The sequence below is a fragment of the Balaenoptera borealis genome, assembly GCF_965194805.1.
Source record: "Balaenoptera borealis genome assembly, chromosome: 11".
Taxonomy (NCBI): Eukaryota; Metazoa; Chordata; class Mammalia; order Artiodactyla; family Balaenopteridae; genus Balaenoptera; species Balaenoptera borealis.
In genome coordinates this window covers 93,531,670-93,556,310 of record NC_138868.1, presented here as the reverse complement: position 1 = coordinate 93,556,310, position 24,641 = coordinate 93,531,670, and the positions used below count along the sequence as shown (strand labels likewise).

The window sequence follows — 24,641 nt, the reverse complement described above, 5'->3', positions numbered from 1 at the left end:
CCCAAGGACAAGGTCTAATCGAAAAAAAATTCTCAGAGGAGCCTGACTAAAGTTTGGTCAACCCTAATCAGGTGCCCTAGGGATATTCAACCTCCCTGTCCTCTGATCCTTATTTCTAAAATGATGGGATTGGGTTGGATGAGGTCCCTTCCAGTGCAAACAGACCACGACCAGCAACAGCTGCTTTAATTCTACCTCCCTTCACCCAGAGCTACATTTGAGAGTCACAAACGTTTCTTTGAAACACATCTACTATTTAGGTGTTAATTTTATAATCAGATGCTTTCTTACGTACAGTAGTATTCAATTACATTCAATTACAAATACAGTAGTATTATTACCCGAGTCAATAATATCTACCAGTTTAAAATCCTGACTATGCTATGTGCATTATACACATCATCTTTAATCCTCATGACAGCCCTAAAAGATAGGAATTATTAACCCCATTTTACAGATGAGAAAACTGAGGCTCAGAAATATTAAGTAAATGTACTCAAGGCCACACAGCTGCTAGGAACTGAAGCTGGTATTGAGCCCAGGTCTGGCTGGTACAGCTGCCCCCCATGCTGCCCCTGCCACAATGTATTATAATGACTCACCTCTGTCTCTCCTCACAACCCACCCCACCCCTGCCCCCAGAATGGGAGGTCAATTAGGGCAACTTCCTGTCCTTGGTGTTTAGTAGACCCTGAATGTTGTAGAGTGAATGTATGAAGGAAAGAGGGCATGTATTACAAAAATTTGGAACTTGGGGAAATTGGAGAATATATATATATATATATATATATATATATTCCATAGTGCTATGCACAATAATGGAAATTCAATGAATTCTAATTTATATGCACACACACACACAAGTAATCAGAACATAAGTTGTGATGGACCAGCATATTTTTTTTCTAGATCACAACTGATACATGTCCTTTCAGATAAATTAGTCCGATAATCTTGGCTGACACATCTGGAGGAAGAGTAAATCTGCATGCCAGTGCAAGCGTAACCCTCGTGGCCTCTCCATCAAAACCCATCAAGGGCTGTGTCTCCACATGGCAAAAACATCGAGAAGCAGTAAACACAACCTTTTTCTCATTTTTTTCCTAGTGATATTTGTAGGCCTACACCTGGCATTCTGTGTCACCCATGTGGGCCAGAGATTACAAAGGCAGGAGAGTCAAGGCATGAAATAAGGAAACTGGGGAGAGAGGCATTTATCAAAACATGGGGCCTGGAAAATGATCTTATAATTTAAAAAATTACACTGTATGTTCATATGTAAAAATTGCTAAATACTCAGGTTAGTTACAGTTAACCAGCTGAGCTATTGCCTCAGGCAGTTGTTTTTCTAATTACAAGTCTTGGCTGTGTCACCAGCTAGCTGGGAGCCCCAGGGGGAGCTAAGAAAGTCTCCTTCTGTCCTTTTAAATCCCTTTTAGAGAGTCTTCCCCCTCACCTCCACTGGGTCTAGGAGGGCGGATGCAGGTCTTCGGAACCCCTCCCCAGCCCAGGCTGGTCCTGGCGGGGCCCTGCCCCAAGCCCAGTGAGCAAGCCCTGGGAATGAGAGGCTCCTGGTAGGTTCAGCTTCCAGGGCTGGGCGGTAATTGGCCCAGGCTCTAATGAGCAGAGCCAAGACGGACAAAGCCCATCAGCCGCTTAGAACTGCTACCTGCAGAGGGACCAGGACGAGCATCAAACCAGTAGCCTGGAGAGTTGCCACTTGGACAGCACATAATTTCCAAATTAGCTGTTTCTGAGGCTTGGATTTTGCGGTGCAGATAGCGCTCAGAGGCGGCTCTGGCAGAGGCTGCAGAAAGCAAACAAATGGAAACCTTACACGGAAAGTGATTTCCCTCATAGTCAAATACGCCAGGGTTTCCCTCTCCCTCTCCACCTTTTTCATTAAGATGCAAATGGAGCCTTTGTTGCCAGGAAGTCCAGCTGCTCTGGTCCTGGTCCTGGGGGTGCTGGTGATGGTGAGGATTCCAGCTCAGGTTCTCAGACTAAGTTATCAAGTTACAGGGGCCTGGAGGATGGGAAGGAGGTGTTGGAATCAGCGAAGGTGGCGCGGGCTAAGAGCCAGTTCTACTGCACTCCTTCAACTGGGTGGAAACAGAAGTACTATCAACCCTTAGATTAATCCTCAAGCCTCCTGCCTAGAAAGATACAGACACATACAGACCACTGAAAAGTGCTATATGAGAGCACAGGGTCATTGTTTTTATCGCTGGGCGCTGTCCTTCTTGCTGTTTACTTGTAGCTCTCTCCGATCGAAAGAATGAATATTCATGGAATAAAGCAACACACTCTACGATACATATATCCTTTAAGCATTCAGACCCACTGAGGGAAGAGATGCCATCTCCATTTTACAGATGGGGTCAGGCGCATTCAGGGTGGTATGGCCGCAGACCCATCTCCATTTCACAGGTGGGTCTGCTGAGCCTCAGGGAAGTGGAGCGGCTGATCCAGGGAAGTGGCACAGTCAGGATTCAAAAGCAGCTCGTAACCTTTCCAACAGCTCCCGTGCACTCATCTGCCTCTCCCACACGCATGTAAGCTCTGAGGGGCGTGTTGTCTTTTTATCACCCCGCAGGGCCTAGCAAAATGCTTTGCATCCAGTAGGCACAGATACATATTTGTTAAATAAAATGAATGCATTTGATTTTAGAATTCTTGTAAAACTACTTAAGGTTGTCCTAGTTAGCTATGGAGACTTGGGCAAGGTACTGACATTTTGTGTCTCAAATTCCTCCTGAGAGAACCTTAGATGACAATCACTCCCAGGGCTGGTTGGATCTTGGATTGTCTGAGGTCAGTCTCTCGGCCCACTGGCTCCCATGGAGATGGTGCCTTTCAGAAGCCGCACAGCGAAGACCCACGGTGAGCCCTGTGGTGCATTCATTCTTTTGGTGGGGCGGGGGAGAGGGGAAGGTGAATTCCATTTGGAACCACCGTTAATTGCTTTTTCTTTTGTTTTTTTGTCGTGGTAAAAAATAAACCCATATGACATAAAATTCACCATCTTAACCATTTTTAAGTGTACAGTTCAGTAGTGTTAAGTGTATTCACATTGTTATGTAACAGATTTCCAGAACTTTATCATTTTGTAACACTGAAACTCTATACCCGTAAACACTAATTCCCCATTTCCCCCTCTGCTCAGCCCCTGGCAACCACCACTTCACTTTCTGTTTCAATGAGTTTGACTACTTTAGATGCCTCCTACAAGTGAAATCACAATATTTGTCCTTTTGTGACTGGCTTATTTCACTTAGCATCATGTCTTCAAGGCTCATCTACGTTGTAGCACGTGTGAGAATTTCCTGCCTTTTCAAGGCTGGATAGTATTCCATTGTATGTACATACCACATTTTAAAAAGTTCATTCATCCAGTGATAGACACTAGGGCTGCTTCCACCTCTTGGCTATTGTGAATTATACTGCCATGAACATGAGTGTGCAAATATCTCTTTGAGATCTTGTTTTAATACTTTTAGATGTATACCCAAAAGTAGAATTGCTGGTAACTCTAATTTTTTGAGGAACCTCCATACTGTTTTCCAGAGAGGTTCCATCATTTTATATTTCCACAACAGTGCCCAATTTCTCCAAATCCTTGCCAACACCTGTTATTTTCTGTTTTTTAAATAGTGGCCATCTTAATGGTGTGAAGTGATATCTCATTGTGGTTTTGATTTGCATTTTTCTAATGACTAGTGAGGTTGAACATCTTTTCATAGGTTTATTCATTCTTGGTGGAACTGAACAAGGATCTTCAAAGTGGATACCAAAAAGGCAGATATCATGGGATTCCTTGGCCTGGGTCCAGGGATCCCCGTTTTCACAAGGAGACTGAGTAGAGGATGAAACTTTTCTGCTCTCCCCCCTTCAGCCAGGATAAGGTACAGAGGATGTGCTAATCGGCTCCTGATCAAGCCCACTGGGGCCTGACAGGGGAGGGAGGCAGTTATAAGTTACAAAGGGAAAAGCCAGGGCTTTGGAGTGAGACCAGTTCAAATCCCAAGTCTGCCTCCTATGGCTTGTGTGATCTGGAGCAAATTACTTAACCTCTCTGAACGCTTATTTCCTCATCTGTAAAATAGATTATTTTGTGGGAGATCCGTGAGGTTTTGTGCTGGTAAATGTTTTAACAACCAGCTTTTCAAGAAAAAATAATGTTCTGGTTTGTAGCATTTACTGATTTTGTTATGTAAGTACTCAAACTGTGGCTGATTTCAAGCTGCCAACTTGGAGTCGTTGAACTCATTTGGGAGGAGGGATCTGCACAGCCAGCTCCAGCACATCACGCATGAGGATATACAATGGAATTAATATTCCATTGTATATCCTCATGCGAAATGCCTCACCCAGGATTTGGCAGGTGTCAGGTTCTTAATTCAAGTTCCCTCCCTCTCTTCTTTCCACCACAGGGATTCTGCATGACCCAAGAAAGAATTCTTGGGTTTTTTCAACATGTTTATTCAACAGATATGTATTGAGCTCTTATTATGTACAAAACCCTATCCTAGGAGCAGAGTATAGGGGCATGAAGAACAGGAAGGGGATCTGTTTTGAGTCTGTGACCTTCAGAGACTCCAGCTTGGTTAGGTGACCCTCCCATGTGCTGTCATCTCTCTCATGTCACATTTTAATCACCTCTGTACTTGTCTCTCCCACTGAGCTGAGATATCCTTGAAGACAATGACTGTGTCTTAGTTTGGTATCCACATTGCCTGGCACCTTGAAGGTCTTCAATAAATATTGTTAAATGATTTCTAAAGCTTGAAAGCTACCTGAGGAGGAGGCGAAACTAACACATCTGAAACATTCGGACAATAATACAAGATTAATAGTCAATGGTAATTACAAAACTTCCAATTTGATAAGAATCCTACTGCTTCAAAGCATTTTCAGTTCAAACAGTTAACCCTTACTGAATGTTTATAGTATGTTAAGTAGCAACAATCACTCAACACATTATCTCACTTAATCTTTGCAGCAATCTTTGCTGTTATTATCGTCATCCCCATTTCATATATGAGTAAAATGAGCAACAGCCGTTAAGTAGATTTCCCAATATTTTTTATTGTATGTGTAGAGCCAGGATGTGAGTCTAAGACTTGATCCTTACTGCCTCAAGAAGTAGAGAAAGGCATTGTGTTTTTATCTCCATTTCAAAATCTCACCTCCGTAAAGCTGAGAAAACTGGCTTTGAGAGCGAGAGAGATATTAAGTGCCAAAGTCACACAGCAAATAGGAGGCAGAACCAGGATTAAGACCTAGGCCTTCTGATAGGATAATAAAGTACAGTGTGAGGTGCCATACACAGCAAACGCTCTTTCAGAGAAGGGTGGCACTACTGGGATGTCAAGTGGTCAGCGAGCCTTCCAGAAGCTGTGGGGCTTGAGTCGGACCTTGGGGAGCTGGAGGTGGACTGGCTCAGCAGATGTCATCGTTCGGTCCTCAAACAGAGGACATACACACAAACACACACACACACACACGCATCCCAGTGGCCCTGCTCCCTGGTCCCCAACTTGGAAAGCAAGGGGATACCGTTCAGACAATCTCACCCCATCTCATGGAGACCCCACAGGAGATGTGCTTGGCAGCAGCTGCTGCTTCTCCTACATGGGTGTTTGCTAAGTTATTTATATAAAGGATCCACCGGCCCCTAGGTTGCCCAGATAGCATTACCCTTTCTCATGGCCTTCATCTCTGACTCCTGGAGAGGTTGTCATGCTTCCAATTGCTTAGAAAGTGCCTGTCTCCCACGCATAATCCGGAGTCAGCCAGCCTCGCACTTTGAGGGCAGTGGTGCCACCACAAGGGCAGAGCCCGAAGCCATGGATCACCGTTAGAGGAGGCATGGTAGAAGCTGTGCTCCAGGCAGGCCGAGTGTGAGCCCTGCGCTGGGCTGGCGGGGGAGCCAGATGAGGGGCCGAGAAATGAGGCGGTGGAGTTCACCGCTCCATCCCCAGCTGCTGGATTTTCCTGTCAGTGCTTAATTTTTGAGTCACGTAAACTGTTAAAGTAATAATTTTCCAAAGGTTAAAAACATATTTCTCAGACCATTACATGTCAACAATTTATTTAACTCATTAATGAGGGAACCGGTGAGATGACAAAGCGAGATTCAAAAGAGGGTAAAAGAAAAAAAAATATCGGTGGAAGAAAGGAAGCAAGCTGGAATAAGATTGCTAAATTAGATACAAAACTTATTAATATCTTATAGGACAATGAAATCATAAAATTTGGGACTATCTTCTCAACTGGATGGAAGACATTTGCATATTATCAATTTCTCCTTGTTAACATCTATCTTACAGGGTTGGGCCCCTAATGGATAATAAACAGTAAGTAAAAAAGGGACACTCCCCTGGCGCATCAGATGAGCCTCCAGTGGCCTTGTTGACTTATTTCCATGTTTTGTTAAGAGCTCAAGGGAATCCAGCTGGTCTTCTGCCAGTTGCTGAGTATGTCTAGTTTAATTATGCATTCCCGGTCGGGGGAATAAAACCACAGGATAGATTTGGGGACCCATTGGACCTACTGTGAGAAGGACTGAGCTCAAAGTCCCACTGATCACCTGACCTCCATGGGCCCCTGCCAAGACTGGTAAACCACAGTGATGTTTTGGGTTTCTGGGGATTAGTGTTGGTTCAGAGCCAGACTACGGTATAGGCAGACCTCAGAGATATTGCAGGTTCAGTTCCAGACCACCATAATAAAGCAAATATCTCAATAAAGTGAATCACATGAATTTTTTGGTTTCCCAGTGCATATAAAGTTATGTTTACACTATACTGTAGTTTATTATGTGCAATAGCATTATGTCCCAAAAAACTACATACCTTAATTAAAAAATACTTTATTGCTAAAAAATGCTAACCATGATCTGACGATGCAGGGTTGCCACAAACCAATTTGTAAAAAATGCAGTATCTTTAAAGTGCAGTAAAACGAGGGATGCCTGCAATCCCTGAAAAGTCAGATTATTTCCTTTTCTTCCAGTGCACAGTCACCCTGGTAACAGGCTGTAGATCCCTTTGGGGAAGGCTGGGGAAAAGATTAACTATTAATTTTTCACAGTATATTAAGGTTCTTCCTCAAGGGGACCTGGCCTTCCCTTCATTCAAGGGATTCTGGGTAAATAAATTGGCTCAAGTCTGGGAATTGATTGAGGGGTTATGACTCTCTTTTTTGGTGATTCAAGTTAGATTTCTGTTCACTTGACCTAGAAGGACTCCTCTGCTTATATAGATAAGTAAGCATTTAGTAGATGACCATTCACTTCTCTTCTGGGGACACCATGATCAAGCAGCTGATTCCACAGGTCCCTGTGAGTCAGACCCTTCTGATTGCTGCTTTGACTCTGCTGTCCATTAGGACCTGGAGACAATGTGGGCTTTGGGGAAAGAGCCTGTGAGAAAGAGTGAGATGTGAACTCTGATCCTGCCTTTGCTACGAACTAGCTGGGTGACCTTGGGCAAATTAATAAGCCTCTCTGATCCAACTTCCTTAACTTTTAAAAAGGGAGTAATACCCCTGCCCTGCTTGGACAGAAGGCTGTTGTGAGGCCTTTGAAAAAAACAACAATGACTTTATTATTTTTTTTTATTGGAGTATAGTTGATTTACAATGTTGTGTTAGTTTCAGGTGTACAGCGAAGTGATTCATTTAAACACAGTGTCTTTCGACTGTGGCTGTTTGTTTAGCTTTGGTGTTTTAGATGGTGTGAGTGGAGGATGCAAGCTGGGTCTGACCTATCAAAGCGCTTTGGCTCAAACGATGTGATGAATTTGTTGCCAGCATTTTAAAATAGGAGGATTTCAAATACATGTCTGGATTTTGATCGTCCTTTGAAATGCTGGAAGTTCTGGCGCATTCTCATATGACGGTGGTAGACTGTAGGGCACCCTTTAAGAGCAGCTGGTCCCTCCAGTTTGCCTGCCCCGCCCCCTACCTCACTCCTGAGCGCTGTGTTTATTGAGGGAGCCCCCAGGTGCCAGGCGTGACACTAGGGATAGATGCTTACAAAATGCAAACGATTGGTTAACGGTTTGCTGTGACAAGTGCCACAGACGGGTTGGTGCCAGTCTGAGCAGTAGCTCAGGAAGCCGTCAGTTCTCCCGCACCGGCATGGGTCTCTGCTCGCCCAGACTCCTTCCTGCCTTTCAGCCATCTCGCTCTGACTTGGGAGTGACTTTTCACTTCTCTGGTTGTCTCTCTGGCTCCAGTTCTTAGAAGACCCGTCTGGCTTGTCTGAGCAAAATCTCTTGCCAGATATTAAGGCTAGTTGTGCTTTTTCTTCAGCTATGACTCCAGCTTAAAATCTTGGTCTTAAATTCCCAGTGGTTCCCCCCGGGCAGATGTCATCTTGGTGGGAACAGCTCCGTGTCACTCTGTCACTCTGCTAGCAGAGCATTTATGAATTCAGCAAATTTTCCTGAGCACCTGCTATGGGTGTGTGCCCAGTGGGAGAAGCACTGCGCTTTTCAACCCTCCCTGGACCGCAGTGACCGGCGCCGGCTGGAAGGACGGCTGCTTCTATGGCTCATTGCACGGCACAGACGCTTGTCTCGCCTGAGCCTCATGAGTGCTGAGCCCTTGCCGTCTGACCTGCCCACCATCCACCTGCCCGGTGCGTCATGGGCACCGCCTCCCCAGGGATCCAGGCTGCTCCTCAGCTTTATGAGGAAGGCTAGTTAAGAACGTCACCTGGTCTGAACCCCACACTGGACCTCTGAGGGAGGAAGGGGTGCAGGGGAGGAGGTGCCCCTGAACCTGGGCGGTCAAGGAAGCTGTCTTCTAAGAGGTAGGCTTTGCCCCTTGAAGGGTTAGTGGAATGTAGCCAGCGGGAACAGTGGCAGGTGGAGAAATGGTGACTTTCAAAGGTGAGGGAATGGGGAAGATGAGGCAAAGAGGAGGGCGGAAAAGCACAGAGCAGCTCCGACTAGAGCCGCCTTTCCACAGGAGAGCAGCTCGTTTAATTTAGGGGGGTCGAAAATAGAGGAATCTCGACTGTCTCCTTCGGGGAAGGGGTTGGAGGTATTTTGAGCAAGGTGATGACAGGATCCCAAAGCCATGGCTTGGGGAGGTGGTCTTAGGAGGCCGTGCAGGGGATCGGGAGGTGAGCCTGGAGGTGGGAGTGGGAGGAGAGACTCCGGGTTCCAGCTCCCTCCTCACATCGCCTCCGTCCACTTGGGGCCTCTGGGCCTGGTCTCACTGCACAGGCCACGCTCCCCTGGGGGCAGCCAGGGAGAGCTGCCCTTCTCCTTGTCACCCCTTCCCACCTCGGGAGGACCTGAATGAAGTCTGAGCCCAGGCTTCTCCCGGAGGGATGCGGGACTGCGCTTGAGGAAGGCACCAGGCAGACTGCGTTGCCCTTGTCCTTGGGTGGGGCAGTTAGCAGCGCCAGGCCCCTCTGGTTCCGCCTTTCCCCCAGTTCCTTCTCTCTTGGCTGGGCTGGACTGGGAGAGGTGATTAATGCTGCTCCCGAGCGAGCGCCACGTTGCAATTACTGAGACACCAGCTCCTTCCGAGGGGCAAGTATTTTGGCAGGGACTCCTGGGCTTATTAGAGTGGGGAGCAGCTCTGGGAGGCTGCCAGGAGTCCCTGTGTTTTCAGGAATAGCCAGGGATTCCCCCCCAGCCCCAGAGGGGAGCGTGGTCTCCAGACACAGCTCCTCTGGGCACAGTCGCCAGCCAGTTGCCTCCAAGGCTGGGCTGCCTCGGGTTGAAGCCGGACCCCTTCCCATTGCTCTGGGCTCCCCTCTGGGCGTGGATGCTCTGCTGGTCTGCGGACCAGGGATCTCTTCAGGACTCAGAAGGGTGTCAGCGGATGGTTGAACCTTCCTGCCTCGGAGCTCGTTATCCCTGTGACTCACCCAACTCCGTTTGCTGGCTCCATCTCGCAGAACAATGGGGACCTCTCAGCCTGAAGGTCCTCTGAGCGTGTTCCCTGTTGCCGGCCTCACTCCCAGAGACCTCTCGGGGTCTCTTTATGGGGCCTTACCCTCACCATGACCACAGACATCCTCTTTAATGGGCAGTAACCATAGCAGACAGCTGCCCCCAGACTGACTGGGAGGACTGCCTGGGCCCTCTGATTACCCTCCTTCCACCACGGGCCCTCAGCACCAGCCGGGCTGGAGCTCACGTCGTGGCGGGTGGGAGGGCACTGGGAGGATGGAGCTCTGGAGCTCCTCCAGGGCAGCCACGCGTACTTGTCAGAAAAGGAAACTGAGGCTCAGAGGTCACACGGCTGGAGCTGCAGGGCAGAGCTGGCCTCCTGTGTCCTTCTGTCCTGTCACCGGCGCGCACTCGGCCCCAGAGCTCTGCTCGGGTGCCAGGTGTTAGCGGCTTGGCTGCCAGGCCCGTGTGCTCCCGGGGTGCTGAGAAAGCAGCATCTTTTCTGTTTTTTGTTTTTTGTTTTTCCAGAAGTGTGATACGGAAACCTTGAGAATTGGCAGAGTTTTTTCTCTTGTTCTCACAGCCACTGCCATCAACCACACCAGGCATCCTGTGCAACAGAGATGCAAATTCAATAGGAAACCTGAGGGGCTTCCCTGGTGGCGCAGTGGTTAAGAATCTGCCTGCCAATACAGGGCACACGGGTTCGATCCCTGGTCCGGGAAGATCCCACATGCTGCAGAGCAACTAAGCCCGTGTGCCACAACTACTGAAGCCCGTGCGCCTAGAGCCCGTGCTCCGTAACAAAAGAAGCCACCGCAATGAGAAGCCCGCGCACCGCAACAAAGATTAGCCCCCGCTCGCCGCAACTAGAGAAAGCCCGCACGCAGCAACGAAAACCCAACGCAGCCAAAAATAAATAAATAAACAAACAAATAAATAAATAGTTTTATGGGGGAAAAAAAAAAAGGAAACCCAAGGGAGCGGGCCAGGAAAGGTGCAGGAGTGGGAGACGATTGTATGATTTTAAAAAAAAACCACTTCTCAGACCTGTGCAATTGCCAGTGCAGCAGCCGTGGGGACAGACTCGGGGACAGAGGAACAGAACGTACCCAAGCAGGGAGTGGGTCTCCGGCCCTTGGTGCACGCCTCTCCCAGTCTAGGCTCAGTGTGTGTGTGTGGGCTGCTATCTTTGGAGGTGGGAGCAGAATCGGGGCAGGTATGGACTTCCTAGGGCTGTGATACGCTACAGGGTCCGTTTCCGAGGGCTCTGAGGGCTTCTGCACGGATCTGTGTCAGCTCAGTGTTCTCGGCCGAGTTCTAGCTCTGCTTCAGTTAAGGCTGTAAACGAGCTCACAGGAGGCCAGTTAGGGTTTCTCTGACACCAGCCTGTCAACACGTGTGGCGGGGGGGCAGCCGGAGGGGGGAGTGAGGATGGTTCCGTGGAGCTCCTCCCACTTTGGAAACACCTCAGGTGGTGCCAGCGTCATCTTCATTTGCCACAGACGCCTGCTTCCTAAATGGTGCCAGTACGACTACACAGCTCACTGGGGCTTCCTCCTGTTTGTGCATTACCAATGGGCTGAGGCCAGTGGGACCTGGCTTTGGTGATGGCAGAAGGAATGTGGGCTTTGGGGAGCCCAGGGGGCCTGGCTTTGAACCTTGGATCTGCCATTTACCAGCCGTGGGGTCACGAAGTTTCTGGGTGGAATGACAGGTGGGAACCAGCCGCACTTATTCCAGGAGAGTTGGCATTCTGTCTTCACACATCAGCATGATAAATGCTGCCCGATTCTTCTTGTTTTCACAGCTACTCGGATCAACCTGTATTGTTAAATGGGGTCATTGTCTTGACTTTGGAGGATCGTCATGAGGCCGAGCAGTGGTAAAATCTCTAAGAGAGTGTCTTGCTTTCCCAGTAATTGGTAGGGGCCTCACAGCCCAGTGGACAAGAGGGGTTCTACTACTAGACATACCCAGGCTTCAATCTCCCACTCTGCTTACCAGCTGCACCAAGTTATGGACCCTCTTAGACTCCCCCGCTTCATCTGTAATGAAAGGATTAATAGTATTTACTTCTTAAGGTTGTTTTAAGAATTAGGAAAAAGGAGTGTTAAGTATACAGCACAGAGTACACAGCCAATGGTTAAGGAACAGTAGATGCTATTACTGTTACTGCTGCTGTTGCTGTTGTTGTAGATAAGAGTCAGCTTTGTCCAGTACTGGCGGTAGCCTCATGTCTGACCCTCAGCACCATAGGCCTAGAAACGGGTCTTCTCTGCAGAAATGACTATAAGAAAAACTTGGATGGCGAAGGTGTCTGGGTGATTAGGGATGGGATCTGTGGACCTGGGGCTCAGAGAGCAGCTCCAGGGGGCCCTGGAAAGGGGTGAGTGGACAGATAGAGCCTAAGACCCTCCGTTTGCTTCCCATGCATGAAGCAGAGTGCATGTGTCCCAGCAGGAGTGATGCAGGCCCTGTGGTCTGCCAGGAAGCCACAGGAGGAGGAGCAAAGGACAGGCAGAGAGAAAAACTTCCCGGGCCAGGACAGTAGGCAACTCATAGACTCAGGCCCCTGGAAATGCGCCAGAGCTGTGGCTGGAAAGTGCCTCCAAGCCAAGCCACTCTCAGTATCTCTGTATCCAGCTCAGGTCTGGGGACAAGCTGCCCCTTGGATAGAGTCCTGCTTCCACCTCCTACCAGCTGGGACTGTGGATACATTGTTGAATTGACCCTCTCTGGGCCTCAGTCTCCTGAAAAATGGGGACATTATGATAATTAAAGGAGAATAACTATATAAGGAGATCACTATGCCCAGAACACAGTAGGTGATTAAAATGACTGGTATTAATCAATGGGCAGATATTAATTTGCCTCTTTCTCCTCTGCCCCCTGCCCCTTGAACTGGAAGCTTGACACCTCCATGATGCTCCATCTGTGCTCCATCCGTGGAGGAATGCGTGGGGAACCTCCTCTTTGCTTAGGAGCAGTTCTGGCATCCTTGTCCGCCGATAGGACCTGGGCCCCTGCCCCTTCATCCAGACACCTGTGCTCCGGAGGTGCTGCCCTCCTGACCATTCAGTGTTCCACACCGGGATGCCTATTTTTGTTTGAGATAATTTTAGACTTACCGAAGAGTTCCAAAGGTAGTAGAGTTCCTGTATACCCTTCACCTAGCTTCCCCTAATGTTAGCATCCTACCTAGCTGCAGCACAATTATCTAAACTAAGAAAGTAAGGTTGGTTCAATGCAAATAACTGGCAGGTTTAATTTGCATTTTGCCAGATTTTCCACTGACACCCTTTTTCTGGTCCAGGATCCAATCAGAATCCCATATTGCATTTAGTTGTCCTATCTCCTTAGTCTCTGCCAACCTGTGAGAGTCTCTTAGTCTTTCCTTGTCTTTTGTGACCTTGAGACTTTTGAAGAGTACGGGTCAGGTATTTGCAGAATGTGAGATACCCAGCTGAAATATTCGTGGTGGAGTGAGCAGCGCTGAGTTCTACAGTCTTGCTTTAATACTTCTCCACTTTCTTATATTTCTCCCAGAGCCTTTTACTTCTGCCAAAAATTTGCCCCACAGAGTGAAAGATCCCATTCAGCTACAAAAGGGGTAGGAAGTGCGTTTGTTTAGCATATCACAGTAGCCACGTCACCTCTCCTCCCCAAATTGTTTCCTCTCTCCCACCCACTCTGTCCAGCTTGTGCTCACAAGGGAGCCCAGGTGTTGAGCCAGTCACTCTGTCCAGATGGTAGACTCCGCGAGAACAGGGGGCCTTGCCTCATTTCAGTTCTGTATCCCCAGTTCTTAATCAGTGCTGCGTGTAATAGGGGCCACAAACACACATGGAATAAATGAGCAGTCACCTTCACCACCAGCCACCATTTATAGATGACTCAGCAAGTGCAAAGGACCATCAGCCACCATTTATAGATGGCTCAGGGAGTGCAAAGGACAGGCATTTGGGCTATAGAAGGGTCAGGTATGCCATTTCCTCAATAGCCCTGTTAGGGAGACAGGGCTATTTCTGTAAACAGACAGAAAAAGCTAACATGCTGGCCAGACAGTACAGTAGAAGCCCTCTTGCCCAGCATGGTGGATTGACCAGTTGAAAAATTTCATTAAAGAGAAGATGCATTTAAAAAAATGATACTTCAGACATTTCATGTTACCTTAGAACATTCATGTCCACTAATTTATCAGACTTTTGGTGTATATCTTGAGTTTTTTCTTTGAGTTATGAGTCCACCAACTGGAGTTTTGCCTCATCTTATTTGCATTAGAATCCCCATAATGCCTTATTTACAACTTCCAGTATTTTTACTTTTATTTTTAAAAGCAAAGATTTAAACTTACAAAAGAACGTAAATGTAGACTCCTAGATTTTCAGAATTTTTAGAGTTATCTCATTCACAAGTAACTAGTCAGGATTTTAAGCGATTTTTCTTTATCAAAAAATGTCCCCAATCCATTCAAATTAGTTTTAATGGAATCAATGCTTTATTTTGGTATTCATATTTTATTGTTTATTAAACAGTGAACTAGATTAACGGCAATTACAAGGACAAGTAGCATGCACGGGTTTGGGAGCAGATCTAACCGACAGGAAAGCAGACAGCTCTCCAGGTGTGCCGGGAGCATAGGCAGAGCACAGCTTCGTACAGTTAACAGACTGTGTGCCCTGGGCACCCGTCAAGCATCCTTTCCTGAGAGTGATGACTAATCCAATGGGCCAACAACGTGGAGGACCTTGGAGAGCTTTTAAAGTACATGATCTTTCACCTTAATTTAGTTGTTATCTGTGGGGCTCCTACTTCGTGCCTAGCATGTACCAGATGCTGGAGGAGCAAAAGAAGAAGAAGATACAGACCTTGCCATGAAAGAGCACAGGAGAAGGGAAGAGACCGACTTGCAGGTTTTGATACCACAAATGCCAAAAAGAACAAATCCTGTATGTGAAATGGAAGAGGAATAAGCAAGTAATTCTCCCTTGAAGGAGATCATGGAGGGCTTCTTAGAGGAGGTGGCCTCAGAGACCACGAGTGAGAAAGGAATCTGGAAGAAGCAGGGACCACTGAGCATCAACCTCTCAAAAAATTCAAGAGGTGGTATTTTCTGAAATGGAAGCAGAAGGCACCAGCAGTAGCTGGGTCTGCTGTTTACTGTCATTCCCATCTATACTGGAGGGGACAGTAAGCAAACCCTGGTATATTTGTTAGAATTACAGATAAGGAAGGAGGGTGGAGGCAATAGAGCCAGTCTTCCCTCAGGAGCCCAGCACCGCGCAGAGTGAAGAAGGCAGCAAAGATAATGTGCCTAGCACCTCTCCAGAGTCAGCCCCAGCCTGTCTATCAGGCTGGTACACAAGGTAAACTCTAGACCTCGGTTTGTCACATGCCAGGAAGATGGAATGTTTTGTCTCAGCCTGCGGTGTGCACCCCAGTTGCTGAAGAGATTACTGCTTTTCTGGGCCACACATGTAATCAGATGATCAATCAGAGAAAGTCTAAAGCAAAGGCAGACTTGGGGGAGAGATGTTTGTTTTTACTATGTCACTTTGAATATCAGCCGGGCAGAAGGGGCCCCAAGAGAGGCTGTGCTTCGGAAACAGTAGGACAAGGGCCTCCAGAGAGAGGGCTGGAGTCTTCAGGCATGGCTGGGGAGTGATAGAAAAATCTCTGCTTTGTCCAAAAGGCATCAGTGTTTCCTAAAGCCTCCCCAGCCTTGAGGCTCCCATCTTCCTGCGGCCACCAGCCTTAATGGTGAGACACAGGTGGGAAGATACTAGAGCACTGTTCAGACCAGCCTTTGGAGTCCAGCAATGTCTTTGCAACTTGGTTACCCTGGATACTGTTATAAAACGGGGGATGCAAACTGAAATGTATGCTGGGGCTTGGAAATAGACGTAAACTGAGTGACGCCAGCTGGGTGTAGGGTTATAAAGATTGGCGGGGACTGTGTTAAACTTGAGGACACTGTGCCCCAGCTAGCTGGGGCAGGATGTAGTGACAGGAGGAGGGGCACTCTGCCAAAGCCTTGGTCCTCACCCCTTACAAGCTGGGGCGAGTGGGGGGAATGCAGGGGGCGAGGAGCAGGGGGTAGAGATGTAGCTCCTTCCCCCACCTTCCATTATTGGAGTGCAGAAGCAGTCTCTTCCCCAAAGCTGGACCCTCCTCTGGTCGGCGAGGGCCACCGCCTTCTTCAGTTAGTGTGTGCTCTGTGTAAAAAGGGCTGCCATTATTGACCCCAGCTTGTTGTTGCCTCTTGGGAATGCTAACCCAGCGTTCACAGAATCCTGTGATTCTTTTGATGGGAACCTGTATTCTCATGTGAAATCTCCAAATTTTAAATATTGGCAACAAATTAGTCTTTCAACAATGCTGTGTAAGCCCAACAAAACGTATCTGCAAACTGAATGTGGCAACTTCTGGTATGAAAGGGTTAGCTAACCAGTGCCGAGTCTCTGTTAATGGGCTGGCAGAAACTAAACTAAGTAGTTGGCAACCTTGTGAATAGAAAGGATTTTACCAGCCTGCCATTGCCAGCCTCCACTTTTCCCATACAACAAAATGGATCGATCCCGTGTTCTGGTATGTTCTGGTGTGTTCTGGCCTGCCCAAAGTCATTACTGTTTATGGCATGTGGCTCATTGGAGGAAGATAGCCAATTCTGTTTCTCAGATACCCAATGGCTTAGATTTCTTGGACAGCGACTTTGTGTGTGTGAGAGCACGTGGCTTGCGGGTAGAAGCCGAGGTGCCTTGGCATCAGTGAGTTATTTTCACAAACTTGGCAGCTCGAACTAATCCCTGAGAAGAGCTTCCCCTCCTTCCTGCCACAGCCATCAGAGCTCTCCGTCAGCCTGTGCCTCGGGGAGCTGTCACAGCCTCATTACTGCTAATTCATCTTCACTTAGTGCATCAAAAAGCTGGCTGATTTATCAAATAGGGTGGGCGCACCGGAAGTTTGATTAGCGACATTATGTTGTTTGCAATGTCGGGCTTAGAGAACTTAGCTCATCTGTGTCCCGGGAGCCCTAAGATAAGACTGAAGTGTTTATGTTCTGCCTCAGATATTCTCAGGATGGGAAGCCAGCGTGACAACTCGAGCCAGAGGTGTTTCCTTAGTGACACTTTTCCCGATGGGCACTTTTTCCGCATGTCTCTCCTTCCCTCCCTTCCTCTCTCCCCCAACTCCATAGGTGGGTCTCTGGATTAAAGTTACCCAAAGAGGGCCTGGGTGAACAGGGTTTCTGGTCGCATCCATCATCCTCTGTAGCTGAGCAGCTCTCCTGCCTGGGAATCCTCCGTGTCTCATGAAGCATTCCTGGATTCAGATTGTTGGTCTCTGGTATTGTCTCCATCCTTGCCCATGTCAGGCTGCTGAGCAACAAATCCAGAGGTTCAGCCTTTTCCCTAGACTCCTGGGCAAGAACAGGACAGGAAAACCTCCCCAAAAATTGTCTCAAGGAGCAGCATCCCACAAAGCAACCTAACAGGCCCCGTGGCCCTGGGCTGCTCCCTGAACAGATGTTCACCATCCATGAGCACATGACCTGTGGTCTACATGGCTTCATCAATATCCAGAGGAAAGCAAGAGAAGAGTGTCAGACTTAGAGAGCAATGCTTATAAAGAAAGGATTATTTCCAGGGGCTGAACAGGCTGGGTGGGGACAGGATACGTAGCAGGTTCCCGGATGCCTGCTGTTGCCCATCTCTGCTGACATACCTCTGGGAGAGATGAGCGTACACAAGAAGTCGGATGAATTCAGGTTAGACTCAGGAGAGATACCCACAGAGCCTCCAGAGTCATTCTCCTTTAGCTGACAGTAACTTTGAAGATGCAGATGATGATGACGATGACAGTGGCCGTGTCGGTAGCTGATACCTGCCATTTATTGAGCCCTTTGTATGAGCCACAGAGAGGGCCAAGTAGGGTCAAGCAGGGGACCCATCTAGAGACCTTAACTGCAATCCTGGTAATGAAAGCAACCAGCTCTGTGAACTTGAGTGAGTCCTTTCACTTTTCTGGGTCTTAGTTTTTTTAATCTGTGAAATAAAGGGGCTACATCTGATATGTTCTAAGGTTTCTTTGATGAGTAAAATTCAATACTCCACATTTTTCCAGGTTAGCCGTCAAGAGAATAGGAACAACTGAGTGTCTCCTCTGGACCAGAGACTATGCTAAAAGCTTGATGTATCTCGTTTAACCTTCAAAATAGCCCCACGAGGAAGGTGGTCTCACCCTGTTTCAGAGCCACGCAAAGCAGCGCTATTGCTGTCAACACCCACCAGCACCACAGACTCATTAACACTTAGCGAGCTGGTATCCTTGTCAGTAGACGCTAAGGGTATACACGGGTCTAAGACAAACTCTGCCCATCAAGCCCCACAGACACATCACAGGGTTGGGACAGACACAGAAGCAAGGAAATACCAAAGAACATGTGCAAACAGCCAGTGAACGGCACCAGCCTCCGTGCCGCCTTAGTGAGGATGTCAGTAGGATCAATTTACAGATGACAAAGGAAGGTCTAAGTTGAAGTGCTAATAGCACACTAACATTTTTATAGGACTTTAGACTTTGCAGGACACTTTGATATATATCAATTTATGTGATTATTCCACCACTCTCTGAAATTAAGTATGACTGCTCTCATTAAATTATTATTAATTATTAAATTGAGAATTAGGGAAGTGGCTCATCCAAGGGAACTGGATTATCCTTCTCCTTCTGCCTGTCAGATACCCGCAGTTAGATGAAATAATCCAGTGCTGATGGTGGCTGGATACCTCAGAGTCCCCAAGGTCTCATTGGGTACCTGGCCCACCTCTGCCTTCAAGAGTAGAGACATCCCAGAAAAACACATATCGTATATTAACGCATATATGTGGAATCTAGAAAATGGTACAGATGAACCGGTTTGCAAGGCAGAAGTAGAGACACAGATGTAGAGAACAAACGTATGGACACCAAGAAGGGAAAGGGTGGGGTGGGATGAATTGGGAGATTGGGATTAACATATATACACTAATATGTATAAAATAGATAACTAATGAGAAGTGCTGTATAGCACAGGGAACTCCACTTCGCTGTATAGTAGAAACCAACACAACATTGTAAAACAACTATACCCCAATAAAAAAAAACAAAACGAGTAGAGACATCCCATAGCTGTTGTACCCATAGAATTTATAAGGAAGGCTCCAGGCCAAATAGGGCTTTTCCTTGAAGATTTAGAGGGAAGAGTCAAGGTTGCTGCAAATCCTCGTGGCACAGGCTGAGAAGACTTGTAACCAAGGTCACCTGCCAGGTGCCCCCAACATCTCAGGGCTTTTAGCTCAGGGCTGGTTGGTGGGAACTAAATGTTGGCTGTTGCTGGAGTCTCTCCAGAGTGTTCAGAGGATTGGGGGCCACAGAGGAATAGGGGGTCTCTTTCTCTCAGGTCCCCTCATCCCCACGTGGGTCTTTTGGTGGTAGTGCTGGTGGGTGTTGACAGCAATAGTGCTGCTTTGCGTGGCTCTAAAACAGGGTGAGACCACCTTCCTCGTGGAGTTAATTTGAAGGTTAAACGAGATACATCAAGACTTTAACATAGTCTTTGGCCCAGAGGAGACACTCAGCTGTTCTTTTGCTGGGACCTGGCAGAGCTCCGCACCGCACCCCTCCCCCCCAGCAGTGATAGTAGTTGCTGATTACCGAGCATCTTATTGGCCTCTTCATTTGCATTTTCTAAGTTAACTTCACAACCACTCCAATGAGGAGAGATTTATTGTCTCCGTTTTACAGATGAGAAAACTGAGGCCCAGAGCTATTACACCGTCAAGACTACACTGCTATCAAGTATTGGAGATGAGACTGAAACCCAGGTCTATCTTTGTGTCTGATTAAAAAAAAAAAACAGGCCATATTGATGGCTCTCCTTCAATTCCCAGGATAGAAGGAAGCCACTCTTCTTTATTTTCTGGTCATCACTGCTTAAAAGCCTCAATGTTGAGGACAGGGATGGGGGGGAGGGTAATGCAGTGCCAGTGGGCACACAGCTTGCCATCAGGACTCTGTGCCCATCCCTGAGACTGCCCTTCTGACCTACTTCCGTCATGTGGGAGAGGAGGGTAGGGGCTCTGCCCGGGACCCCCAGCCTGTTGCTGCAGCAGGGAAACTGCCCCCGCTGCCTTCTGTGGCTGTGCCGTGTGCCCCTCACCTGAGTGAGGTGCCAGCAGCCCAGGCGGGGCTAGATGCCCAGACCCACAGTGCCGCCCCTGCTGGTGGGTCTACACCCGCACCCCATGGAATGAAAGGAAACCCAGGAAGGAGCAAGCAGGAGGAAGGCAGGCTGAACTGGCCCAAAGGGATGAGCCTGGAGACAGCCAGCTCTCTTCCTCTCTACCCAGAATCCTGCGCGTCTGCCCTCCTCTGCCTCACTTGGTCCAGGCAGCCTAATGCTCTGGAGACTCCAGGAGTGTCGTTTTCTGGAAAACATCCGGTTGCCTAAGGGCTCTCAGGACTCTGAGGAAACTTGGGTGTGGCCTGGACCTCATCTTCCCTCTTTATAAGGCTGTGAGGGGTTCCTAGAGGTCTCCTGTGAATACCGGTCTGAGACCTAACAAACAGCCTGGTGAAGTGAGGCTCTGGGCACGCCCTTGAAGGAACCGTGTTTGCAGTGAGATAAAGACATCGCTCTCCTGCGTGCATCTGGGCCCTGGGCCCGCAGACCTCACTCCCTCCCACTCTAGACCCCTGCTAGACCCAGACCCAACCCCTGGTACAAGGAGAAGAGCCTGGGTCCTGGAGGCAGATACACCTGTGTTCATAAGCCAGTGCACTTGGATGAACTTGGGCAAGTTACTCACCCTCTCTGTGCCTGTTTCTTCATCTGTAACATGGAAATAATATCTAATCTTATAGGGCTGCTGTGCAGGTAAAACGAAATGCATGTGCTCAGCGCTTCACACCGTGACCGGCATAGAATAGGAGCTCAGTAGCCGTAATGTTTGTCATTAAAGTGGGCATCCACCCCTACCTCCTGTCCCCACCAGCCAAGCCTCAGCCTCTGTGAAAGGGAAGAGACAGCCCATTAGACCAAGGAAGGGCCCGGGGCTCCAGCTGCTGGACCAGGCACAGGAGTGATGGGGACGGGGGGATGGTCTGTCAGGCAAGAAAGGAAGTCAGCATTTATAACAAGGGGACAGGATCAGACAGGTAACTTGAAGGCTGGCTTACATCCATGGTTTTTGCTGGGGGGGAAAGGAGAGTGGGTGGTGAGGTTTAAAGAGCAGACTAGGGCTTTCCTGGTGGCACAGCGGTTGAGAATCCGCCTGCCAATGCAGGGGACACGGGGTCAAGCACTGGTCTGGGAAGATCCCACGTGCCGCGGAGCAACTAGGCCCATGAGCCACAGCTACTGAGCCTGCGCGTCTGGAGCCTGTGCTCCTGCAACAAGAGAGGCCGCGATAGTGAGAGGCCCGCGCACCGTGATGAAGAGTGGCCCCCGCTTGCCGCAACTAGAGAAAGCCCTCGCGCAGAAACGAAGACCCAACACAGCCAAAAATAAATAAATAAATAAATAATAAAAATAAAGGAATTCCTTTAAAAAAAAAGAGCAGACTAGATTTTTAAAAATAGTTTGTTATAGAAAAGTTTAAACATATACACAATTAGAAAGAATAGCACAACGAACCCCAATGTATCCATTACCCAGCTTTAACCACAATCAGCTTACAGCAGATTCTGTTTCATCTGCACCTTTCATCTGCACCATCTCATATTATTGTCAACTAAATCCCAGTCATCATTTAATTTCAACTGTAAATACTTCAGTGTATATCTCTAAAAGATAAGGCCTTGAAAATAATTAATTGGAATGCCTTTGCCACACCTAAAAATTGTTATCAGTAATTCCTTAATATCATCAAAAAATGTACTCCAAATATTCAGTAGTCTCATGAACGTCAAGGATCGTGAAAAGTTGGTTTCTCTTGAATCAGGATTCAAATAAGGTCCACATGTTGCACCTGGCTGATAGGCTTTTAAGTTTCTGTTATTATAAATGTTCTCTCCCCACCCCCGTTTTTTCTTTTGTTTCCTTGCAATTTATTTTTGGAAGAAACCAGGTCGTTTGCTGTGGCACATGTTCCACAATCTGGATTTTGCTGATTGCGTTCCTGTGGTGAAGTTCTACCCCCCATTCGTCTTTGAGATACCGACACCAAATAGCTATTTGTGTGGGTGTCACAAAGTTAAAGCTTGCTTGCCACCTCACCCCCTTTCAGAAAGGGCTTTAGCCCTTGTGGAAATGTCCCCAGTGTCCCCAGAGCAAGCCTGCTGGAGCTGAAGGATGGGGGGACGTGGAGAGGGTCTTCCCGAGGGTTCCCAGTGGCGTGATGGATGTTGGCTGTTATTTGGACTGGCCCCTCTCTCTGTTTTTACGAGCAGGGGTGTCTTTTCATAAAGCAGAGCCATTTTCCGCCAAGTAGCGAGGACTGTTTTTCGTCCTTCTAGAGCAATAAGGTTCAGGATTTGTCTCCCTCTTGACTTTGAAGAGCATGTTTTCTCAGTTCTTTCCTGAAATTAAAGTAAAGGTCAAGGAGGCTGGTCTGAGCCCCCGCCCTCCCTCCTCTCCGGCTCCTGATGGAGGGCTGGCAGCTAAGTGGGCCTGCCTCCTGGACTCCTGTGACCCGGCCCAGGCCCCGGGGCAAACCAAGCTCAACTTCCCAATTCTTTTCTTCCCGGGGAAGGGGGGGGTGGGGAATTGAGGAGGGAGGGAAAGAGAGAGAAAAGACAATAGAAAACAGTGCCAGCCTGTAGACTCCGCTCTGACTGTAGATTCCCTGAGCAGTTTCTAGACGTTTCCTCCCCTCGGTGTGCCCTTCCTCGGGAGAGGGTCCTGAGCCCCACGCCCTCCACCCTGCTTCGCACCTGCCGTTTGCTGCTCCGCACGTGAGCTGCCCCACGGCTCTGCCCCTTTCCTTGCACGGCGCCGAGCGCCCGGGATTCTTCACCAGGAGGCAGAGCAGGCAGAGAACGGTGCCGCCGTCACCCACCATTTAGCAGTACGGGAGCCGCACTCCCTACCCCTCCCCACCCTGAGTCACTCCCGCTACCAGTTAATTAATTTGTGACACTTTGACAGTGTGTGAGGAGACGTTTTTACGGAGCCATCGAAATCCACAGGGACGGAGCTGTCAGGCAGACACCCCTTCCTGCACGCGCTGCTTGGTCTGCTGCAGACTCAGGGACCCCAGGCCCAGCTCCCGGGAGACCCGGGGCGAGGCCAGGAGGCCCCGAGGTCCTCTCCGAGCACTTCGCATACCTAGGGGACACGTGGCCAGACCCAGGGACACTGGCCACCCAGGGAAGAAGCAGAACCGCAGAGGGGGCGTCCGGGCTGAAGCCTCAGAGGTGAGGAGGCCCGGTCACCCTCCGCTCTGGTCTCCTGCTCCCAGACGAATTCTCACTCAGGGCCTCCTTTCCATAGCTGGGGGAGGAGCCGTGTGAGCCTCTGCCTGGGACACCCCGCCCCCTGCGGCCCCTTCGACGGGCGGAGTCTCAGCTGCGCCCAGTGTGCCCCTGGGAAGGCTTCCCAGCCGCTAGCCCGCGCTCGGATGGCCGGCTGAGGCTTCACGCCCACAGGGGGCGCTAGTCTAGACGCTGCCAAACCCTGGGTCCCCAGGCCTTCCTGCAGCCCAGGAGCCATCCCCACCACGCTCCGTGCTTCCTTTTCCTACACAGTTCAGGTTATCTCCCACCCACTTCCCCACATACCTACACTCGCCTTCGCACAGGGCGTTCTCTTTTCCTTTCAAGGCCTGTTCGCACTGTGTTGTGCTCAGGGATGGCCCACGTGTACGGCTCCCCGGATGAGCCCCAACAAGAGGGGCATCCAAGCCCAGCTACCTCGTGACGGGGACCCAGGGGGCCAGGGAGAGATCTCAGAGGAGGCTCCTGGTACCCCATGAGGAGGACCCAGGGGAGAAACAACAGCCGGGGTAGAAGAAGACCTAGGAGCTGACTCCTTTACGCTGGAGTGAGATAGTGGCTCCTGTGGACGCCTCTCAGACGTTTATGGAGCACCTACCGTTGCCAGGCGCCCTGCCGCGAGGTGAGAAAACCATGATAAGATAAGACAGGTGTGAGCCGCACACTGGTGTAGCTCACAGCTTGGCGAGAAGCACAGACACTAAACAAATAGACAAGTAACAACTTAATTACACCTGTGATCACTGCCACCACGGAGCACGTGTGCTGGGAGAGCCTTGAGCAAGGGGACGGCTCGGAGCTGGAGCATTAGGGAGCCTTCCATGGGGAGGGGCTGTCCTGAAGGGTGGGAAGGAGGAGGGGGTCAGCCAGGACGGGCCCTGAGCCCAGGCGGAAGGGCTGGGCCTTGCTGGGAGTCAGGACACTGGAAGCCCAGGGGCGGGAGCAGGTGGTCCCTCTGCCGGTCGTGGGTGGATCTGTCGACCGGAAGTGGAATGGGCGGGCGTCCCGGGGTAGCTTCTGTTTGCTGTGAGGTGGGAGGCGATGCCTGGCCCGGTTTAACTCCCCTGACAGCCCTCGAGACAGTGCCCACCATCCTGGCTCCAGCTGGGTGGAGCCAGACAGCAAGAATGGGAGAGAGATTTACCCGAGCTGTTCCACCCTTTCTAAGGAAACCTGGGCAATTCTCGCCAGAGATAACCTAAGTTCTGCTGCCGAGCTGCCCCTGTGGAGCTTCAGGCTGGACCA

General features: G+C 49.2%; 1 protein-coding gene across 1 annotated transcript in view; it reads left to right on the top strand.

Annotated features, from left to right (window-relative positions):
• DRD2 (dopamine receptor D2) overlaps nt 1-24,641 on the top strand; it is a 65,479-nt gene that overhangs the window by 13,965 nt on the left and 26,873 nt on the right. The window lies entirely within an intron of this gene.